We start from the raw sequence: 18,880 nt of genomic DNA, 5'->3' as shown, positions 1-18,880 counted from the left end.
AATTCGAATAAATGCCAGTTCTGCCACAGAGTTAACAAGGAATGTGTAACTGACACTTGAAAGGATCACTGTCCTTTCAGCCACCATGTAATAAAATTAATAGCACAAAGTACCTTGAACCTAATATAAGCCTAACCAAATAGAACTCACATCCAAAGGCTTGTGCCGCCTTCTCTCTCGTAATTGATTCCAAGCCTACAGCTGTCGTATGGGGGGTGTGGTTCAAAATTGCCCAAAGGCCCGCATTTTATGAGGGGACCTTTGACCCCCCCTTTTCCTGTCTTGGTGGCATTACTGCTTTAAATTATTATCTTTTCGGCGCCAGGTAAAGACCTACCTCTTTGCCCAGGCATTTTAAATGCTAAATTTTAAATTTAATCTATTTTAATTTTAATTTTTTGTCTTAATTTTGTTTTCAATATGTTTTCATATTGTATTGTACCCACATCTGTATTTTAATCTGTTTTTATCTTGTTGTACACCGCCCTGAGAGCTTGTTGCTAAAGGGCGGTCTAAAAGTGCAATAAATAATAATAATAATAATAATAATAATAATAAATCCACCCTTGACTTATAATTATAACATTATTATTAATTTTATACCCAATGACTGTACGTGACTCCCTCATTACCAGTCCTTGGCTCCCACTTATAACTATGAATTCCATTATGATAGTATTATTATTAATAATACTGATAACATAAGCCATCGACTGTCCTGACCATAGAATAATGGATACAATTACAATCATTAGTCATAAGTATTATAAACAGTGCATATAAAGTAGGATTTCTCTAATTAAAACCCTCCCAGCTCCTGTTATCCAATCCTTAGTTCAAAACCACATGTACATTATTATTATTTATTATTATTATTAGCCACAGAAAAGACAAGCACAATTTAATATTAGAAACTACCAACTGTAATAAGTCACTGCCTGCAAAGTATGATTAATCTTGCAGCTCTTTCGCTTAAAATTATTTTGGTTACTTATACTACTGTAAGTGTGTGTAATCTTGCTTAACCAACTGGCTAAATTATAGTTATAATATAATTACCTATGTGAGGACTATACTAAGTTAATTACAGTAAAAGTATGAGCCACCACCCCTGAAGGTGTGATCTTGCTTAAACTAGCTGTTACCAGCAGCCATGAAGCCAGAAGCCTCAAACCAGCCGTTGGGGGGATTGTTATGATCTTACTTAAACCGGCTGCTAAAAGCCGCTGGGAAACAGAAACCTCAAGCCAGCAGGGGGTGAGTGAGTTCCGTCCCTGTCAAGCCTTGCAGGCCTCGCTCACGAGGCCCGCTCCAGCCGCAGCCAAAGCAGCTGAAATCGGCCCCTAATGAGGCCCATGTGCTGCAGAAACCAAGCGCCTAAAATGGCGCCGACCGTGCGGCCTTAACAGAACAGCCGCTGCCGTTTCACCGCACTGCGTTCCACTCTGTCCCTCGTCGTCCATGTCGTCCACGTCGAGCAGCAGAAGAGGAAGGTGGAAGGGGCGGCTGGACTTAAATAGTCCTATAGTCCCCGCCCCTTATGCTGCACGTCATGCTGACATCACAGGCGCGACGTGCGACGTTGCCCCATTAACAGATGGGGGCAGCGTCTTCACCCCCACCTGCAATCATGCCCCGCTCGTCAGCTGCGCGGCGAGCGGAGCTTCATATCTTTTTAATCCTAACAATCTGGGCCACAAATTTTTCCCCTTGCTGCTTTGCGCTCCCACCCCCATCACTGTTACTTTATCAGATGCCAGTGTAGACAGTTCACCAGTAAGACAAAAGAGCTTGAAAAGAGAGGCTGCAATCCTAATACCACTTACTTGGGAATGAGCCCCATTGAATTCTGTAGGACATTTCTGAGTACATAGGAAGTGGCCTTCTACCTAGTCAGATCATTGGTCCATCTAGTTTAATATTGTCTACAGCAGGGATAGCCAACAGGGTGCCCTCCAGATTTTGTTAGACCACAATTCCCATCATACCTGACCACTGGTTATTCTGTCTGGGGCTCATGGGAATTGTAGTTCAACAGCAGCTGGAATGCACCGTGTTAACTGTCCCTGCTTTACACTGTGATTACTTATGGCCTTTGTTCTATTTATCCCCCTTTTATTTTATATTATAGTAACCTATGGTTTTGAGCAATAAATTTCAATTGGTTGATAGATTAATGCAGAGCATGGAAATATTTAACCTCTATATCTCCAGTAATACATCTCCAGAAGTTGTTAAAAAGGAACAGGGGAATGGGAGACTGGGAGACTCGGCAAAATGGATACTTTTCTTGATGGATGATAAAGATAAAACAGATCCTTAGCACCACTGAAATAACACACCAAGACATAGAAAAGAAATTGTGAATCTTAGAAGGAACATTACTACAGATATGCCTCCTATAAGGAAGGCAATCTTATATTAATCTTGGCAGCTATAAAAATGTGGAACATGGTGAGAAAGCCTCAATTCACAGTCAATTAGCATTCCCCTGCTCACATAGACTTCACTTTGCCATGGTTTAAAAGCTGCCATTTGGAATCAGGTTAGACTGAAATGTATCTGTCTGGATGCCACACACTTTTAAGTGACATTAGACTGAAGTCATTCAAGCTTCTTTCAGGGCTGATGAACAAATGTCAGTTCAAATTATCAATATTTTGGCACGTCCTGTACTATTGTTGTGAACCCGTCCCCAAATACTTCAGTAGAAAATGCTCTATATAAAGTTACAGGTTTACCTTGGGCAATTTGTGAGAAAAGTTGGGGATTGCTTGCCTTCTCCACCTCCTACCCACCCCCATTTGAATGATGAACCAGGGAGAACCTTTTTAATGCCTCTAGGAAATGGATGTCTACGGGATAATGAAGGTTGGTGTGTTTTCAAATCTTCCTTTACCTTGTTCCCTTTGTTTTTTTCTTTTTGCTGCCATCTCTAGTTATGTTTAGGGCACATAATAGTCAAAGTACTCATGAGGAAACACTTGCCACTTTTATCAGTAGAACAAATCATTAAGTTGTAACACAAAATACTAATATTGTAAAGAGCTGGCAGATTTTATTGTTATATGTGTGGCAGCACCCCAACCACACCCTGGGTCCCATGCTGTCTGAGGGGGTAGAGGTTCCTGGCTAAAACAAGAGTATACCCCTCTGTACACTCCCTTCCTTTCTGGGTCTTTACTGCTGCCACCAGGTAGAAGTGTTAATTACTCAGGCTGCCTTTCACCAAACAGCCTCTAAATCTTCCCTCTTATGTCTCCCTCAGATCAGCTTAGGTAGCATGGATTTGGCTATAAGTGTGGACAGTGAATAATTGGAGACCACAAGATTGTTAATGAAACAGGGATAGAAGTTTACTTAAGAAAAGCTGGGAGGTTTTTAGAAAAATACTATTGCATAGGAAAATTTACAGAGATCCAGCATATCCCACCATGGAGCAAAGGAACAAATAAAACAGGAGATAAATGCAATCCTCTTCCCCTGTCTATATACACAGTCCCTAAAGATACACACTTACATCAGGCTTCACACATCTATAAGCTCTCCAGCTTGGCTGTGTGTGTCTGCCTTCTTGAGATTCCGCCTTGAATCTATCCTGAAAACAAAAAAATCCCTGACTAGATCTAGCTCCTGCCTACATGCCCTGCAAATCACAGGCTCCAAGAAGTTTGGGGGATTTTAATTCCCAGCTCCAGACGGTCTACATGCCAATTTTCACACCCTCAATGATTTTCCCTCTGTCCATTTGAACCCCAAGGCAAGGCAGGTATAGCAAGTTAACTCTATAATCCCCAAACAAACAGACAAGCAAGAGTCTATAAGTTCATATAACACACAACAATCCAATATAGTTTCCAACAGTGCAAATTCTTCATAGTATGAAAAAGGTATATTCAGAAAACTACTGTAGGTATTGCTATTAACTGAATAGAAAAAATGTGTTAAAAAGTGTGGGAACAAGAACTATGCAGAACAGTAGTATTTTAATGTCTGTTACTGACCATCAAGTAATTTACTTATTGGGCCCTCAGCATATAGATATAGACCATACATCATACATACAGAGCCTATGTGTATCTAATGAAGTAGAGGCTGGCAACCTGGCCTTTGACACTTGACAGACCCACCCCATTCTTCTGATTGAAATTTTTACAATTGATTTTAATATTGTTTTTTTTATTGTTGTAACCTGCCATGGGACCTTATGGTGAATAATGGGTAAGAAATACAATAGATCATAGAATCATAGAATTGGAAGGGACCTATAAGGCTATCGAGTCCAACGCCCTGCGCAATGCAGGAATCCAAATTAAAACAAACCTGACAGATGGCTGTCCAGCTGCCTCTTGAATGCCTCCAGTGTTGGAGAGCCTACCACCTCCCTAGGTAATTGGTTCCATTGTCATACTGCTGTAACAGTTAGGAAGTTGTTCCTGATGTCCAGTCGAAATCTGGCTTCCTGCAACTTGAGCCCATTATTCTGTGTCCTGCACTCTGGGATGATCGAGAAGAGATCCCGGCCCTCCTCTGTGTGACAACCTTTCATGTACTTAAGAGTGCTATCATATCTCCCCTCAGTCTTCTCTTCTCCAGGCTAAACATGCCCAGTTCTTTCAGTGTCTCCTCATAGGGCTTGGTTTCTAGTCCCCTGATCATCCTTGTAGCCCTCCTCTGAACCAGTTCCAGTTTGTCTGCATCCTTCTTAAAGTGTGGTGTCCCGAACTGGATGCAGTACTCAAGATGAGGCCTAACCAGTGCCGAATAAAGGGTAACCAATACTTCACACAATTTGGAAACTATACTTCTGTTAATACAACCTAAAATAGCATTGGCCTTTTTTGCAGCCACATCACACTCTTTGCTCATATTCAGATTGTGATCAACAACAATCCCAAGATCCTTGTCACATGTCGTATTGCTGAGCCAAGTATCCCCCATCTTATAACTGTGCATTTGGTTTCTTTTTCCTAGGTGTAGAATTTTGCACTTGTCCAGGTTAAATTTCATTCTGTTGTTTTCAGCCCAATGCTCCAGCCTATCAAGATCACTTTGAATTTAGTTTCTGTCTTCCAAGATATCAGCTATCCCTCCCAATTTTGTATCTGCAAATTTGATAAGCATTCCCTGCACCTCCTCATCCAAGTCATTAATGAAAATGTTGAAGAGCACTGGGTCCAGGACCAAGTCCTGCAGTACCCCATTCATTATCTCCCCCCAGTTTGAGAGGAAACCATTGATAAGCACTCTTTGAGTACAATTCTGTAGCCAACTGGGGATCCACCTGATAGTTGTTCCATCCAGCCCACATTTAGCTAGCTTTGTAATCAGAATATCATGGGGCACTTTGTCAAAAGCTTTGAAGGTGAGCTATATTATGTCCACAGCATTCCCACAGTCTACTAGGGAGGCTACCCGATCAAAAAACAACATAAGATTAGTCTGACAGGATTTGTTCTTGATAAATCCATGTTGGCTTTTAGTAATCGCTGCATTGTTTTCAAGGTGCTTACAATACAGATTGACTGATTTATAATCTGCTCCATAATTTCCCCAGGAACTGATGTCAGGGTGACTGGTCTGTAGTTCCCAGGTTCTTCCTTTTTGCCCTTTTTGAAGATTTGGACAATATTAGCCCTCCTCCAATCATCTGGCACTTCACCCATCCTCCACGAGTTTGCAAAGATAATAGAAAGTGGTTCTGAGAGTTCTTTAGCCAGTTCCTTCAATATTCTAGGAAGCAGTTCATTGGGCCCTGCAGATTTGAACTCGTTGAAAGTGATTTGGTATTCCTTGCCCATTTGTCTTTCAATTTCAAGTTGCAATCCTGTCCCTTCAACTTCATGTTTCCCAGGAGGATCATAGGCCTTGTTTTGGGAGAAGACTGAGCCAAAGTAGGAACTGAGCACTTCTGTGTTTTCTTTGTCATCTGTTATCATTTTGCCATCCTCATTGAGTAGCCGTACCATTTATTTTCTCTATTTTTTACTATGGATGTACCTGAAGAAAGCTTTTTTGTTGCTTTTGCCATCTCTCGCTGATCTCAGCTCATTCTCAGATTTAGCTTTCCTGACACCATCCCTGCAATTCCATGCTACCTTTCTGTACTCTTCCTTTGTGGTCTGGCCTTCCTTCCACTTTTTGTATGTGCCCTTTTTTGTTTTCAAGTTTCCTCTAAGCTTTCTGTGAAGCCACAATGACTTCTTCTGCTGTCTTCCCCCTTTTTTCCTTGACGGAATTGTTTGCCATTGTGCCTTTAGAATCTCCTCTTTTAGAAACTCTCACCCATCTTGGACTCCTTTTCTGATTAGGGTTGCGTTCCACAGAACCTGACTTACCATTGTTCTGAGTTTATTAAAGTTGGCTTTCCTGAAGTCCGGGGTACGCATATGGCTACCCTCAGCTTTTGCTTCCTTTAAAATCAAGAACTCTAGTATAGCGTGGTCACTTTCTCCCAGAGTTCCCGTAACTGTCACTTCATCCACCAAGTCATCTCTAATGGTTAGAATCAAATCAAGGATAGTCGATCCTCTAGTTGCTTCCTCCATTTCCTGTGGGAGTAAGTTATCTCCAACACAAGTCAGGAATTTCTTGGAGGAGTTGTGTTTGGCAGAATTTGTCTCTCAACAGATACTGGGTAATTGAACTCCCCCATTACTACTACATCATGCCTCCTCGAAACATTGGCAATTTGCTTTTCAAATGTTTCATCTTTGTCTTTCTAAAAGATATATGCTTCCAGTCTTCACAGAATTGCTTCTACTTAAATTTTAGAATTCCAATGGTCAAAATGGGAATTCAAGTCGTCAAGGGTGGTCTTTGTATGGTGCCAGGGATAGAATGCATTATTCTTTCTAACATGAGGGGTGTGGGCAGAGCTTGGAAGATTTCTTTTAAAAAGTAATAAATTACAGTTACAATTACATGGCCCCAAAAGTAGTATTTACAGTTACAATTATAATTGCTCTGAAAGTAACTGATTACTTTTTCTCAAAAGTAATCACTACAATTACATTTCAGTTACTTTAAAAAAAAATGCCTACAAGGTGCTGGCCTTGGCTGCTGCACATCTAAGTAGCCTAAAACAACTGTAAAAATAAACACACACATATAGAGGTAGTAGAAAAATTCTTTTTATCTATAAGATAGCAATAGTGGTCTCTCCGCTGGTAAGGGAGGTGGGGAGGGAGGCAGAGGCCACTACTCTGATCTTAGCATGTCAAACCAAGTGCAACGCCCCCTCAGCCAGCAAGCATAATCTCTCTCACTTAACCACCTCCTGGACCCTGCCCTGCCACCAACTACGGGACACTCACCCAAGCAAACATCTTCCCCTGAGATGCAAAAAAGTTAAAATACTGCAAATGCAGCACAATAGCCAGAGAGGGTGGTGGAGGCCACTTTGTGTAACAAGTGCAAACACAGTATTCACACACACACACACACACACACTGTCATCTTTCACCTCCACAGTTCTTTATCTCCATTCTGCTGCTGCTGCCTCCTTCTCCTCCTTTATCCATGTTGTTGCCCTCCAGCTCCTTTTCCCCTCCACTCCATTCTTCACCACCACCATCCATTTTTTGAAACAATTGTTTTTTCCACTCCACCCCTCTCACTCTGCACCTCCTCCCTCGTCGCCTCCTAACCACCCACGGAGCATGAGGGAAGAGCGATGCTGCACAGAAGCCCAGTTTGAGGCACATGATTTTCATCCACAAATCAGAGGAGCAGAAGACTTCCCCTGCCCCCCTCCCAAGTAATGCCTAAAGGTAATGATGGAAACATTACAATTACTTCACAAAAGTAATAAAATTACTCCTAGTTCTATTACAATCAAAATGTAAAGGAATTATCCACTTGTTCCTCAAAAAATTAATGAATTACAAGTAATTTGTTACTTGTAACAAATTACTCCCAAGTCCTGGGTGTGGGGTGTTTGTTTTTTGCTTTTGTCATGGTAACCACTACCATCTCCCTGCTCTCGCTGCTCCAGCTCTTGGCCCAGGCTGCTTTGGCAGGCCATGGCAGTTGCTGCTGCTGCCACTACCTTAATCTCCCAAGGGGTACTTGCCCGCTCCATCTCGTTGCATCCAGGAATAAAGCTGCTGTTTTTTTTGGGAGAAAGCTGGCTTGGCAGATTAGACAAGAAGCCCATTATGAAGTGGAGCAGTGGATTGCATATGGAAATAAAAGACTCCCGTCTCAGTGTCATTCTAGTTGGTGCAAATCCTGCAAGCTACTCCTGTACTGCACAAAACCAAAGTAGCTGTGATGTAGGAATCAGGAGCAAAACAATTCTGAAGCCAACCTCCCATCAGTTAAGAGGAGTTCCTTGATTTAATCAGCAAGCTAAATAATGACAAACGTAGAGGGCCTCCTAGTTCAGCTCCCTTTACCTGAGCATATTGATTGAGCGGAAGCTCTGCAATGCTGTGAATCCTGAAAAAGATGTGCAGCTTCCATGTTGTGCTGTGATCAATATTCCATGCTGCCAACAATGCTTTGGTATGTGTGGGAAATCATTAAAAGAACTTGAATTCCAACCCTGGGGAAGAATGTTGTTGTAACTGGTCAATGGAAGAATGTTGGGATGCCCGTTGCAGTGCTTCTTCATATGGATGGAAGGCATGAACATCATGGAGGGGATGCAACAGTAACAATCTCTCATCACTACATTCCAAAAGAACAGCTTGAACAGCAGACAATTCTTGCTGACATTGTGGTTTCAGTTGCAGGCATCCCTAATCTGATTTCAGCTAATACGATCAAAGAGGGAGCTGCAGTTATTGATGCTGTTATAAACAGAGTCCAGGACCTATTATTGCCAAACCAAAACTAGCTACATCACTCTAGTCCCTGGTGGGGGTGGCCACATGACCATCGCCATGCTTGGAAAAATGGCATAATTGCTGAAAGAAACTGTGGAGGCCTCAGCAGCTTGAACCACTAAAGGCTTAATGTTGGAATTCTAGCGGCAAGTAGCCACCCTGGGCTCTTACTGGGAGAAAGGGCACCCTGGGCTTCTACTGGGATGCCGCCCTGGACTCCTACTGGTTGGAAGGGCGGGGTATAAATCAAATAATAAATAAATAAAATAACAACATTAGAAATCTCTTCCCAAACAGCCTAAGAATAGTGCAATATTTATTTATTGGATGAAAGTTATTGGTGAGTCTAATTCCAGAATATTTTTTAACGCAATTATGTTCCAGGTAAGAGTGCCCAACTCAATACATGGTGATTCTGATCTGATTCTGAATAAGGTTGAAATAAGAAAGAATTATTTTTAGATCTATCAGTGGTTCCTACCTTGTCCCTTTCACTCTTGGTAACTGGCAGCAGTGCTCAGTGTTGGGTAGCCAGGTGAACAACACCACTCTGCCTGCACTGCCCTGCTGACTGCTACTGCTTGCTCAGATTGCTGCAATGCATTACATGTGGTATTGCCTTTGAAAATGGTCCAGAAACTTCAGTTAGTCCAGAAAAGGGCGACAAGATTGTTAACGATATCGACCATCTTGGGCCCTAAGATGAGCAGGGGAGGTCTTGTTGGTGGTCCTGCCACTGGAGGTTGCCCACTTGGGGTTGACCCATAAAACGGCTTTCTTGATGGCGGTTCTCCATTTGTGGAACGCCCACTCTAGTGACATGTGTCAGTCTCATTAATAACTTTTAAGAGACATTTTTAAACATTACCCAGGCATTTGATGTCTGAAAGATGTGTCCCTGGCCACCATGAAATTATTAGTTTTGAGAGTAGGTGATTGTTTTAAGAAGTTTTAAACTGTTTTAAGGAGCTTATTTTAAACTGTTTTAAAACCTTATTTTAAAGGTTGCTTTTTATGGTTTTTAGATGTGCATACAGAGAAGTCCCTCAGGAGTCAACATGCTTCTCACCCTTTGAACTCATGTTCACTAGAAAAGTGAGGGGACCTTTGGAACTATTAAAAAATTCATGGGAAGGAACCCTGGGAGAGTACAAAACATCTGTAGTAGATTTTGTATTGGAATTCTGCAATAAATTAACATCAGTGATGGAGGTGGTGGAAAAGAATTTGAGTCAAGCACAGGAGAAGCAACGTTACTGGTATGACAGAACAGCCAGAGAACGTGTGTATGATGTGGGAGATATGGTTATGGCGTTCATACCCAGGAAACATGACAAATTACAGGCTAACTGGGAAGGACCATATACCATCAGAGAAAGGCTTGACACAGTGACGTATGTAATTACCACAGACCAATTAAACAAAAACAAAGTGGTTCATGTAAATATGTTAAAGCCTTACCATACCAGGGATGCACAGGTGTTGCAAGTTACCTTATTCCCTGAGGGAAGTGGGCCTGAACTTCCAGATTTGGTACAGGAAAGCAAAGACAAAGGAGGGGTAGATCAAGTGGAATGGTCAGAGGAGGTGAAGGAGGAAGTAAAAGAAGAGATTCTGAGAGTTTTGAAAACCTATAGGAATCTCTTTAGCAACAAACCTGGCCGAACCAGTATAGTTATACATTCCATTGATACTGGAGATCATGCCCCAATCAGATCTGTTCCGTACCGTGTGAATGGGAAAGTTTTGAATGAGATCAAAAGGGAGGTGGAAGATATGCTGGAATTAGGAGTGATCAGGGAATCCATCAGTCCCTGGGCCTCAAGTATTGTCCTGGTTCCGGAAAAAGATGGAACAACAAGGTTTTGCATTGATTATCGGCTAATCAATAAAATTACTGTCCCAGATACGTATCCTATGCCTAGGGTAGACGCAATGTTAGAGTTATTGGGGGCAGCAACCATTATCTCTACGTTAGACCTCTGTAAAGGATTTTGGCAAATGGAACTAGACAAGCAATCCAGAGCCAAAACTGCCTTCAGTACACCAGATGGGTTATATGAGTTTGTGACCTTACCCATGGGACTAAGGAACTCACCAAGTTCATTTCAGAGGCTAATCAATACTGTGTTGCGAGGCATGTCAGATTTTGCAGTGGCCTATATCGATGACGTGGCCATTTTTAGCAAGTCGGTGCCTGAGCATGTCCAACACCTGACAACAGTATTGGAGGCCTTAAGAAAAGCAGGCCTCACAATAAAAGCTAAGAAATGCCAGTTTGGACTAAAGGAAGTAATCTATTTAGGACATAAGGTGGGGAGTGGGAAAATCACCCCCTTATGGAGCAAGGTGGAGGCAATACAAGCGTGGCCGATCCCCTTAACCAAAAAACAAGTAAGGGCATTTCTGGGTGTGGCTGGTTTTTATAGGAAGTTTGTGAGAAATTTTGGGGAAATAGCAACCCCCTTGCATGAATTGACCAAGAAGAAGTGTTCTGAGCGTGTGGTATGGACGGATGAATGTCAGAAGGCTTTTGATCTGCTGAAGCAAGCCTTGTGCCAAGGACCCATATTAATAGCACCAGACTATGAGCAACCATTCATTGTGGCTACAGATGCGTCAGACCTCGCGCTGGGAGTCGTCTTGCTGCAGGAGAGAGAAGGCACCAGACATCCAGTGCCGTACCTGAGTCACAAGCTGACGCCGAGGGAGAAAAACTATTCGTCGGTCCAGAAGGAGTGCCTAGCGGTCGTGTGGGGACTGAACAAGTTGCGCCCATACGTGTGGGGACGAAGATTCACAGTGACTACGGATCATCGGGCCTTGTTATGGTTGCAGACTATGAAAAACCATAACACTATGCTGCAGAGGTGGTCCTGGGCCCTACAGGACTATCAAGTGGACTTCCAGTTCATCAAAGGCAAGGACAATGTACTGGCCGATGGACTTTCCAGGCAAGTGGCTGGGACTGCAGTGACGTGACCAGACGGAGAGACAAAGAAAGACATTTTCCCCATAGAGACTTTTATTTGTTAACGCGACGTATAAATCCTGGAACAGGAATAATACTCTGCTGTTGTTTAAGGGGGGGGAAATGTGATGTTCCTATATTAATGTATATATGGTAAGTGTTGTTGTTTAGAAGATACATGGTAAGTGGAGTGAAAGAGGGGGAGTGAATGGGCAGTAGAATGCGAGATGATTGGCTGAGTGTTTAAAATGGCTGAACGTATAAAAGGAAGAGTGAGAGTGGAATCTGGGGGGGAGAAGAGAACTGAGTGGGTTGCTTGGTGGGGTTTAGAGAGTTGTTTGCCAGGAGGGAGGTGGAGTTCGGATTAGCACTGAGTAAAACCATATGCTTATGTGCCTTAAGAAGAAATCTTGTTAATCTTGTTAGCTTTGTTATCTTTAATAAATACTTAATTTGGTTTACCAAAGGCCTGAACCTTGGCTGGGGTTTCACAGACCAGAAGGGAGGGTAAGGTAATGACCAAGGCTGAAGGGGAACTGTAACAAATGGTGGCAGTGGTGAAGAGAATAACAATACCAGTATTCAGAGTCTCTGGGAATACTAGTATTGGGACGTTACTGGTGGCTGCCTAGCAGGGGGATCTGTTGAGATCTGTGCTAGAGCGGGGAGAGAAACCATATAAAAGGACAGTCCGGACTGGTGGAGTCCCTGGTGGTGCCTAGAGACAGGCAGTAACCACGAGCAGGTAGGAACCTGACAGGGAGAGCCAGGGAAGGGCGTCACATTAGACATTTTAATTGTATTGTTTTAGTAGTGATATGTTATTCTGTGCTCCTTTGGAGGAAAGGAAAGATGTAAATTTATTACATAAATAAATAATAAATGAATGAACTGGGAATTAGGAATAGGGAAGAAATTTGATTCAGTTCACATTTAAAGGTGGACCTACGTAATTCACACTTTCTGAAACAATATGAGAAAAAACAGCCATCCTTTGAAATTCACACTTCTCTGAATTTTGCTGTGCAATTCTCCAGCGAAGTAATGTGCTAAAACAAGTGCATACACTGGGGTAAAGTATGCATAAAAATGCATATATAAGTGAAAATAACATACAAAAGTGCATTATATTAGAGGACACTGTTTTGCAAAAATGTGTATATTGGGCAAAATTCTCTACCAACATATGTAAATTAGGAGAAATTCTCTAATGGATTTTTCATGAGGACTTTTTAAAATTGCAAACTAATGCAGAAATGTGGAGAACTGAACTTAAAAATGGGGGACAATGAGAAACCGTGAGAAATTGAAATTGGCATATTTTCACATCCCTGCTGGGGAAAGACACTAGTCTATCATCCACCAGGCTTCTCCTCCATTTCCATTTCTGCTAATGTTAAGATTCTAAACAGCCTGAGGCCAGGTTACTTGAAGAATTGTCTCCTCACACATGTACCTACCTTGACCTCAAAATCGTAGCCTTTCTGTAAATGCCTATACCAAATGAGGTTCAGTGAGTGGCTACTGGGGAGAGAGCCTTTTCAGTGGTGACACACTGGTGGTGGAATGCCCAGAGAGGCTCTCTCTGTGCAGAGAGGTGCCTATTTCACGGACTTTTGGGCACCAGGTGAATTCCTTCTTATTTTCCCAAGATTTTTTTAAAATCTTTTTTTAGATTTTTAAACTAATGTGTTTTTTATACTTTCTGAAGTTTTAAAGATCAGTTTAAATGTTTTTTATGCTGTTGTGAATCTTGCCGTATTGAGGGTTTTGCTGTACTGATGCTATCCTTTGTTGCTGAGTTTTTATGCTATATTTTATGTTTTAATGCATGGTTTTGATTTGTATTTTAATATTTCATTGCTTTTAAAGCAGCCCAGAGAGCTTTGCTATTGGGTAACATATAAATGCTGTTATTATTCTTGCTATTATTAGTGACTATATTAATAAAGAGTCTACAGAGGGACCACAGTGGTTGATCATGCAAGAGCAATAGATAAAGTGAGATACATAATATATCACAGAAATGCTAGCATTAGCCCATTCAAGTTGTGTACATCATCTGTAATCTGCAAGTGCTGTGTAAAATGAAGCCAGCATGAGACAACAGTAGCGTTTATACTGACTTGAATATCTGGTTTCAAATGACTCTCCTGTTCGTATTCTATTGCTGTATAAGATTGTTACCAGTTCCATTCTCCTTTTGATATCCAACTGAAAAATCCCAAATAGCAATGAAAATAGCTTGTAACCTTTTTACTGCTCTACAATAAATCAGGAATTATATTTTAAAAGAAAAGGGAGTAATTATTTTATTTTATTTTTATTTATTTATTGCACTTTTAAACCGCCCTTTAGCAACAGGCTCTCAGGGCGGTGTACAACAGAATAAAACCACATTTAAAAACCAGCGAATGTGGATTACAACATATAGGTATAAAAACACATTAAAAACAGATTAAGACAAAATTAATAGAGATTACAATTAATTAACTATAGAATTAGAATTAAAACTAAAATTAAAATTAAAATGCCTGGGCAAAGAGGTAGGTCTTTACCTGGCGCCGAAAAGATATCAAAGAAGGTGCCAGGCGTATCTCGTCAGGGAGGGCATTCCATAATTCGGAGGCAACCACTGAGAAGGCCCAAGATCTTGTTATTGCTCTCCGGGCCTCCTTGTGAGTTGGGACCCGGAGAAGGGCCTTCGATGTCGAGCGCAGCGAACGGGTAGATTCATAGTGGGAGAGGCGTTCCATCAGGTATTGCGGTCCGGTGCTGTTAAGGGCTTTATAGGTAAGAACCAACACTTTGAATCTGGCCCGGAAACGTATTGGTAGCCAGTGCAGTTGGGCCAGGACAGGTGTTATATGATCAGATCTTTTAGTCCGAGTAAGAACTCTGGCCGCAGCATTCTGCACCAGCTGAAGTTTCCGAACCGTCTTCAAAGGTAACCCTACGTAGAGTGCATTACAGTAGTCCAATCTAGAGGTTACCAGAGCATGGATAACTGAGGCAAGGTTCTTCCTGTCCAGATAGGGTCGTAGTTGGGCTACCAGCCGAAGCTGGTAGAACGCATTCCGTGCCACTGAGGCTACCTGAGCCTCCAGAGACAGGAGCGGATCTAATAAGACCCCCAAACTATATAATATAAGTGTGTTTTTGAATGACAGCCCACCTGATGCTTTTCTGTTGCTTCTTGATATTTACTACTTTCCTCAGCATCTACTTGACATGGTCAGAAAGCACCGTCATGCTAGGAATTGCACTGCTTAGTTTTAGTATCATAAACATTTAAAGATATGCAGATGATCCTGCAAAAGTTGGTAAAATAGGTATTAGCATAATGAATAGAACAGAACAGAAATATTTATTAGAATAATGGCCATGTTAGCATGGTATGCAAAACCATAGTTTAGTATTACATGCATGAACAGAAATGAGCCACAGTGAGTCTTGGGGTCATCCCATATCCCATTTCCATCTCCCACACAGCCAGGATCAGTAGTTCAGAAGTTTTACTTCTGCTTTTAGTTAACCACAGTTTATAATGTCATCCAGACCCAGAACTGTGGTTGGTTTAAACATGGTGGTTTGAAGTTGGGTTTTTAAAAAACTAACTATAGTTAATGTAAACAATAGCTGACATAATAACATAAGGAGATCCCTGCTGCTTCAGACCAAAGGCCTATTTAGTCTAGCATCCAGTTTTCATAGTGGTCAGTCAGATTATGGGAAGGCCACAAGCAAGACCTTGAGTGCAACAGCTTCTCCCCACTTGTGATTCCCAGCAACAGGTATGCAGAGGCATACTGTCTCTGGCTAGTAACCACTGATAGCCTTATCCTCCATTAACTTAAAGCCTTCCAATTTGGAGCTGGAGGGGCATTCCTACCTTGCCTCACCTGGAAAGTCTCATGGAGCTGATTGGCAAAAGAGCCCCAAAGTCACCACTGCCATTGTTCCAGGTCCTCAGGAGGACATAGCAGGGTTTGGTTGTTATAACTTCGCAGGTTGAACAGTGAGATGGAGGAGTAAAGACAGGCACCTGCCCTAATGACCTCAGCCCCAAAAGAGGAGCATCTATACATATCCCAAGGTTCCTTGGGTTAACACATCTCTTCCTCAGAATGCATTTGTAATACTCTTCAAGTAATGTTACGTCCTTCTTATGTAAAAGGAAACAAACATTGCAGTGCAGGTCTATTCAGTGCTTTAGCTACAGCATGGCAGGCAAAGGTTTATCTTCCAAGAGTTTAAAGAAGCCCTCTGACCAGGCAGGGCCAGAACTATTTGTGAGTCTGTGTATTTGAAGTTGGGTGGTCGGGACAGATTAGGGATTCTGTTGGTGTACTGCCCACCCCGCTGCTCAACAGTCTCCCTTCCTGAGCTAGCCGGGGTGGTCTCGGGGCTGATGTTGGAGTCCCCTCGGCTTGTGGTGCTGGGGGACTTCAACATCCATGCCGAGGCCGCCCTGTCGGGAGTGGCTCAGGACTTCGTGGCCTCCATGACAACCATGGGTCTGTCCCAAGTAGTATCTGGCCCCACTCATGTTGCTGGCCACACCCTGGACCTTGTTTTCTGTGTGGAGGGGGATGATGGTGATCTTGGTGTGGAGGAACTTTCTGTAGTTCCTTTGTCATGGACAGATCACTACCTGGTGGGGTTTAGACTCACTGGGACTCGGAACCTCTGCAGGGGTGGGGGACCGATTAGGATGGTCCGCCCCAGGAGGCTGATGGATCCGGATGGTTTCCTGATGGTTCTTGGGGTTTTTCCTGCCACCTCGGCAGGCGATTCTGTCAAAGCTCTGGTTGACCTCTGGAATGGGGAAATGGCCAGGGTGGTGGACATGATCGCTCCTGAGCGTCCCCTCTCACGAAGTGGAGCCAAACCTGCCCCTTGGTTTACCAAGGAGCTGGCGGTGATGAAACGAATGAGACGGAGACTAGAGCGACATTGGCGGAAGACTCGGAGCGAGTCTGACCAAACACGGGCTAGAGCCTCCTTGAAGGCCTACTCCGTGGCAGTGCGGGCAGCAAATAAATTATTCTTTTCTGCCACCATTGCATCTGCAGGGAGCTGTCCAGTGGAGCTGTTTCGAGTGGTCAGGGGTCTTTTACATTCTGGCCCCCGAGAGGGTAATATAGATCACTCAACAGCCCGCTGTCAAGAGTTTGCACAGCACTTTGCAGATAAAGTCGCTCAGATTCGTTCCGACTTAGACGCTTTAATTGATACAGTCTCAAGGGATGTAACTTTGGCTCCTGTCTGTCCAATAATGATGGATTCTTTTCAATTTGTACAGCCCGAGGATGTGGACAAGATCCTTGGAGAGGTGAGAGCCACCACATGTCTGCTAGACCCTTGGCCTTCCTGGCTTATAAAAAGTGCCAGAGATGGACTGGCTGAGTGGGTGGGGGGAGTGGTTAATGCCTCCTTACACCAAGGCAGAGTTCCAGGTTGCCTAAAGGAGGCAGTTGTAAGGCCTTTGTTAAAAAAGCCCTCCCTGGACCCCTCCATAATGGATAATTACCAGCCAGTGTCCAATATTCCATTTTTGGGTAAGGTAATAGAGCATGTGGTGGCCTCCCAGCTCCGGGGATTCTTGGATGAAACAGATTATCTGGATCCATTTCAATCTGGTTTCAGGCCTGGTTATGGGACGGAGACAGCTTTGGTCACCTTGGTGGATGACCTACGCAGAGAACTGGACAGGGGGAGTGTATCCCTGTTGGTTCTGCTGGACCTCTCAGCGGCTTTTGATACCATTGACCATGGTATTCTTCTGGGCCGCCTTGCTGGGATGGGACTTAGGGGCACTGTTTTGCAGTGGCTCCATTCCTTCCTGGAGGGACGAACCCAGAAAGTGGTGCTGGGGGATTCCTGTTTGACCCCTTGGCCATTGACCTGTGGGGTCCCTCAGGGCTCAGTTTTATCCCCTATGCTATTTAACATCTACATGAAACCACTGGGAGAGGTTGTCCGGGGGTTTGGGGTTCGGTGCCATCAGTATGCTGATGACACCCAACTCTATGTCTCCTTTCCACCTAATTCCAAGGAAGCTGTCTTGGTTTTAAACCAGCGTCTGGCGTCAGTGGTGGACTGGATGAGGGTGAACAAATTGAAGCTTAATCCAGACAAGACAGAGGTGCTCCTGGTCAGTCGTAAGGCGAATCAGGGAATACGGATACAGCCTGTGCTGGATGGGGTTACACTCCCCCTGAAGACGCAGGTTTGCAGTTTGGGTGTGCTCCTGGACTCAGCGTTAAATTTGGAGTCCCAGGTTTCTGCAGTGGCCAGGAGTGCTTTTGCACAATTAAGATTAGTGCGCCAACTGTGCTCGTTCCTTGAGCTGTCTGATCTGGCCACGGTGACACATGCCTTAGTTACATCCCGTTTAGATTACTGTAACATGCTCTACGTGGGGCTGCCTTTGAAGACTGTTCGGAAACTTCAGTTGGTACAACATGCTGCAGCCAGAATGCTAACGGGGGCTGGTTACAGGGACCGTACTACCCCCCTGTTAAAAAAGCTCCACTGGTTGCCAGTCTGTTTCCGGACACAATTCAAAGTGCTGGTGTTGACCTATAAAGCCCTATACGGCTTAGGTCCAGGCTATTTATCAGACCATATCTCCCTGTATGAGCCTGTCCGGGCCCTGAGATCCTCAGGAGAGGCCCTTCTCTCAATACCCACATCTTCTCAAGTACGACTAGTGGGGATGCGTGAGAGGGCCTTCTCGGTGGCTGCCCCTAGGCTTTGGAATTCCCTTCCTAGGGAGGTAAGAATGACCCCTGCTTTGCAGTCCTTCCGCCGACAAGCAAAGACCTTCCTATTCCAACAAGCCTTTGGAATTGAAGGCTGATAGGGCGTGAAGGGTGCTGCATTGCTAATGTCTATTATATCATTTTTAAACTAGTTTGAACTTTTTTAGCTATATGTGTGTATGGTTTTAATATTGGAAATAGTTTAATCTTATTTTAATGTAGACTTTGTATGTTTTTAATTATATGTATTTTTTATCTGGAAGCCGCCATGAGTTCCAGTTTTGGAAAAATGGCGGGGTATAAATAAAGAT

The 18,880-nt window shown here is 43.3% G+C and overlaps 1 pseudogene; it reads left to right on the top strand.

Annotated features, from left to right (window-relative positions):
* The first annotated feature begins 7,957 nt into the window (after positions 1-7,957).
* Positions 7,958-8,953, top strand: LOC133384140 (bifunctional methylenetetrahydrofolate dehydrogenase/cyclohydrolase, mitochondrial-like; annotated as a pseudogene).
* Positions 8,954-18,880: the final 9,927 nt, after the last annotated feature.

The sequence above is a fragment of the Rhineura floridana genome, chromosome 4 (assembly GCF_030035675.1).
Source record: "Rhineura floridana isolate rRhiFlo1 chromosome 4, rRhiFlo1.hap2, whole genome shotgun sequence".
Taxonomy (NCBI): Eukaryota; Metazoa; Chordata; class Lepidosauria; order Squamata; family Rhineuridae; genus Rhineura; species Rhineura floridana.
The sequence above is the reverse complement of the archived record's forward strand: the minus strand, read 5'-3'. Positions and strand labels throughout refer to the sequence as shown.